The sequence below is a fragment of the Gavialis gangeticus genome, unplaced genomic scaffold, assembly GCF_001723915.1.
Source record: "Gavialis gangeticus isolate Ggan-Ray unplaced genomic scaffold, GavGan_comp1, whole genome shotgun sequence".
NCBI classification, from domain to species: domain Eukaryota; kingdom Metazoa; phylum Chordata; order Crocodylia; family Gavialidae; genus Gavialis; species Gavialis gangeticus.
The window spans coordinates 8,135,523-8,141,085 of NW_017729004.1; positions in this window are offsets into that span (position 1 = coordinate 8,135,523).

Genomic DNA, 5,563 nt, shown 5'->3' on the forward strand with positions numbered 1-5,563 from the left:
CCCCCCCCCCCAAGAAAAAAAAAAAAAAAAAAACACAGCAAACAACCCAACGCAGCGCACACATGGGCAACATGTGCTGCTAAAAAGCAGAGCCAGGCCATTTGGAGCCACACCGCAGCTGCCAGCCATGCTCCAGGATTGCCATGGCTGCAGCTCTGGGAGGCCTCCAGCACACCAGGTAAGGTTACTGGGACCAGCACAATGCTGGCCCCAATCTCCCCTACATCACCCAGGGCAACTTGCAGTACGCCAAAGCGTGTGTGTCATGGGCATTCCCCAGGGACAAGAACTGGTGGTGCAAAGTGTGCCTCCTCTTCTTGTCCCTGGGGAACCAAACATCCATGCATGTCTGGATGTGTCCCAGGTGTCCTAGCTCCTAGCCATGTACCTGCTCACCAGCCCTCTAGTTGCAAGTCAGAGCTGTGCAGGCAAGAAACATCATTAACCTTTAACATGCAACTGCTCACAGCACATTTTAGATTTAATACTGCTTAACATTCCACAAATTTAGTATGGTCTCAGTGGGTGTGTATACACATTCATTAATGTGTCATAGTTACTGCACATTAAGTTTAGTACTTGGTTAACCAAGTACTAAACACATAGTAACTTGTGTTACTGTGCAGTAGCGCCAGTGAATGGGTTTTTAGTGAAGCTTACTGTGCAGTAACCTAATACTACTGTGCAGTAGCGTTTTAGCGTGGTTTTTGCCTGACACACTAATGTGCAGGGTTATTAGGCTACTGTTAAGTTAGTGTCTCGTACAGATATGCCCAGTGTAACATGTAACTTCACCACTGCAGTAGATTCTCCCCACCAATCCACCCCTCTTCATTCTGTAAGGGTTTCTGGATTCTCCCCAATGCTTCTTTTCTCATATTCACCTTGTTCCAACCTCACATGAGATCTGATGCCGGAGCTGCAGAACAGCACATACTAGCAGGCCACACAATAACACGGAGGAGGAGAATTATTTGCCATCTGTCTGTGCATTCATTTGAGGTGAACACATTGGCAAGCTCCCTCTATGGAGACTATCCACCAGAACAATGTGACGACACAAACACTCTCACAGAGCGTGAGCTCCAGCCAGATGCAAGAGGCAATCATTCCTATGACTTGCAAACTTGTTCCATGTCTTAGCTTTGTTGGGGTCCAACTGGCAGCTCATCAGGGGCCAACATCCACCAGGCAAGTGTCTCTTCTCAATGCAGTCAGCTGAGGCTTGGCCTTAGGAAGAGGCACTAGGTTTTGGCTTTTTGTTAATTACTGTTCATTTTTGTTAATGACCAATTCATAAAAAATGAGTAGAATAAATCTGATGCAATTACTGAAAAAAATCAGAAGCCAGGCATTAAACACTGTTAATTACTGCTGGACAAAGGAGGAAATGAACCAGATAGGGAGATAAGAAAAAAATGTTAACACGTGAAGCACATAATGCTGCTGATATTGGTGCCAAAATTCCCCTTTGACACTAAAGGAGCAGGATTTGGCAAGACCTTTAAGATGACTGATAAAACAAAGCAAGGTTTCAGATGAGCAGTGTGATGAACATGCATTTATTCCTTCATCACTGGAAATGCAGGAATAAACATTAGGAGCAAAGTCACAGAATCCTGGACAATGAGGACTGGAAGAGACCTCAGGAGGTCACAACTGGTCCAATCCCTGCTCAAAGCAGGACCAGCCCCAACCACGTCATCCCAGGCAAGGCTTTGTCTAGCTGGGTCTTTAAAACCTCCAAGGATGGAGACTCCACCACCTCTCTGGGTAGATGTGGGTCCTAGGCTCATTACATCAGTGGGAATTTTACTTCAGTTGAGGTCAGGATTTCATCCGCAGTTGGAAATATCTTCTGTCTGTGGAACTACAGCTTCAAGTCCCAGCGAGGCGAACGCAGCCCAGCACCCTTCTGAGGTAAATCAATCACATTTCCTGAAGTTTACTTTTAGATGAGACCTTTCGTTTATCAGGTTGTACATCAATCATCACTCGGTGCCTCTGGCAAGACAACTGGGTAAGTTCTTTCAGGCAAATCAATTATTCACTTGGAAATGCAGATTCAGGGATGCCTAACAGTTACATTTTGATTTTTTTTTAATGGAATTGTTTTGTTAGTTCCTTTTAAACCAAAATAGTTTTTCCTTTTAAATTGTGACCCATGTTTAAAGATGCAAAGGAACTGAAGTAAAGCAAAATATTTCCTCTTGGCTCAAACAAAATATCTTACATTTAAAAAAGAAAGTCAGAGAAAAAACACTTTAAACCAAAGCGAAACAAACACCACCAAACTATTTGCAGCTATTTTGCCTGGGGGTTGGGAGGAGAGAGGAAAAAATCATTTGAGATGTTTTGTTTGTTTGTTTGTTTGGCCACTAAACTGACCCCCCCCCCCACCAGTATTTAAAGAGTTGTAGCCAAAAACTGTCTTATGTGTACGCAATCTGTCCAGCACTTGGAAGATAAAAGGGATGATGAAAAACTAAGATATTACCAAGGATGAAAGCATCTGAAGTGCCGTGGAACTTGCAGAACTTTTTCATGCATTTTTAGACCTGAGTAAATAGGTGCAAGAAATAATTGATCTGATCAGTTTAGCTCTGGGAGTAGCCCTCATCAGTGCTCAGCTTTCTTGAATGTTTTGTTATTTGGACTCAATCAAATTGCAGGTAGGGGTCATTCTTTATTTTATTTTATTTACAGGTTTCCCTCGATTTATGCGGTACATGCGTTCCCGGAGAACAGCACATAAATTGAATTCACATAAAGTGAACCCACTTCACAATGTAACAAATAGGGATAGGTTCCCATGGCAGTGAGGGAGGGAGGTAAGAGCGAGGGAGGGAGGCTGGGACTAGGGAAGGGGCAGGGGGAGGGGTGTCGCTCCTGGAGCTGCTCAAGGCAGTAAAGCAGAGGGAATGGACCGGCACTCACCCCAGCCCTGGCTGCAGTAGCCCCAGGGGCAGCTAACGCCAGCTGCCTGCAGCCACTGGGCTGCACTGTGCTCTGCCCGTCCCCCTGTGCCTGGACTCCACTTGCCTGCACTCACTTTTGCTCCTGGGCTGCGCCATGCCCTGGTGCAGGCAGCTGGTGTCGGCTGCTCCCGGGGCCGCTCCAGCACGGGCTGGGGTGAGTGCGGATAAGCAGAGCCCCGGGCAGTGCAGAGCTCAGCACTCACCACAGCCCCAGCTGCAGCGGCCCCAGGAGCAGCCAACACCAGCTGCCTGTAGCCACTGGGCTGCACCGTGCCCCGAACCCCCTGGGGCTCTGCCCTTCCCCACTCGTCCCAGCTCCTTACCTGCTTGGGTGGCAGGTGGGGGCATCTATGTTGAACACATAAGAGTGAATTTACCTTCCATATAATGAATTATGGATCTAAATATGCTCATCACATAAGAGTGAATTCACATATAAAGAACCTACCTAAATCGAGGGGAACCTGTATTTACTCTGTGGTAGGACTGCATGCATATCGTTGTGGGTTTTCAATAGATAGTCACAATCCAAGTTGGGTTTAGTTGTGACTGTTCAAGATCAGTAGCTTAATTAGGGGTAGGTGTGAGGGTCACTAGCTCCAGGCCCCAGTTTTGAAGGGGTACAAGAATGGTGGCAGCCACAGCTGCTGTCTTGGATGAAGAAACTGCTTTAGTCAGATATTGGAAGTTTTCTTTCTTCAATAGGAGGGCAAATACTTGTGCCAATGGATGTAAAATTCAGCTTCCTTGATTACTTTTAATTGTGAATTCAACTTTTTATCTATCAAAATTGGGGAAAAAAATCTGGATGCGCAATTACCTTCCAAAATTTCAGAAAATATATACTGAATTCCACCCCTTTATCCTGGGGCTGCCTTTGCTCATTTTCTGAAGGGGACAAATACTGCTGGCTGGCTGAGAAAGTATGGCATGAGAAAACAAGTGGCACTGGGGTATCTAGACTTCAGTGACATTCAGGCTCAGACCCACAACAACCCAGAGTGAAATTAGAAATGACAAAGAATGGGTACACGTACCTGAATGGTTCTCAGCCCCAAACTTTGAGGTGCTTAGAGGTCATATTAATTTCCATTGAAGTCAAAAGGCTTTTGCAAGCACTCAGGGGCTTACAGAATTAGGCCCTGCAAACGATCTACCACTATTTGTCTCCCTTAGAACAAGGTCTGCCTATGCTCTTAATTAACCTCCCGCAAACCTGTCCTACAGAGATTAGATAATGCTGGCACCAAATAAGATGCTAGCAAAGCTTACACTGCATCACCGGGTACACTCATCTTTTAATAAAAAAAAATGCATGCACATTGCTCAGGATGGGGAAAGTCGTATCAGTGGGAACAGATGTAACGTTATGGCAATGCCATTAGCTTTATCAGCCTGTGGATAGATTCACAGACTAACGAAGCAAGGGGCCTTACATACAAGACAACACCTAGGAAGTGGCATCTCCAGAAAACAGACAATTCATAGAAAAAGGAGCTTCAGAGGAAAGAAAGAGCATCTTTTTGGTGCAAAGATGGTGATGTAATTGCAGCACCTGGACTGTTGCAAAAGAGACACCATTCGGAGAGAGACTTTCCCTGCTGACCGCAATGGTTGGTAGTCCCTTGGGCACTAATTCAACACACACTTGTGCATGTGTTTTGCTTTACACTCATGAATTGTTGTACCAATTTAGAGCCACCCAGAGAAGTAAAGGTAGGTTAGGTACATGCTTGAGTGACTGCAAGATTGGAGCCATTATATTTATATATAGGGAAGTTGTGGAAACTCCATCACTGGAAATGTTCAAAAAGAGGTGGAATAAACATTGGTCAGGAATGATCTAGGAGTAGCTGTGAGCATTTTCCATGCTTCTGGGCTGTGATGGTCCAGGAATTGTGCAAGAGGCAAAGATTTCCATGGGTGATAACTTTTATTGGAAGAACTGCATAGGTGGGATACAGTATGACAAGCTCTTGAATGCAAGATATTCTTCAGGTCAGATGAGAAAACACTGTTCTTGCTGTCAGGCTTTTCTCTTCAGACCTGAAGAATATCTTGCATTCAAAAGCTTGTCTAGCTCTATCCCAGTTATGCAGTTGGTCCAATAAAAGATATCACCCAAAGAAATCCTTGCTTCTCACTGATGTCCAAAGCAGACACAAAATCAGCTTCCCAGCTGTAGGAGTCAGTGCAAAAAAATCATGAGGGTCCCAATATCCAAGTCAAATTTACTCTGACTCAAGATTTCCCTATAGAGAGATCAAATCTCGGGATTTTTTTCTCCTGGCACATGTAGAGAGTGCCAAGCTGGTAAATCTGTGGAGGGGAAGGGGCGGAGGTGGGGAGAGAAAAGGAGCAGATGGTGGGGGGGTGCAGATCAAGGCCCTCATGGTGAGGGAAGGAGTGGAGCAGGAGCTGGGGTGAATGGGGGCCCATGGCCGGGGGAGGCATGGGGTGTACCTGCCCCTCGGATTTCTACATAGGGCAGAGGTGGACGGCCCAGTGCAGGCTGGGGCTCTGCGCCCTGCTGCCATTGCCCTGGGAACCACACACACACACACACACACACACACACACACACA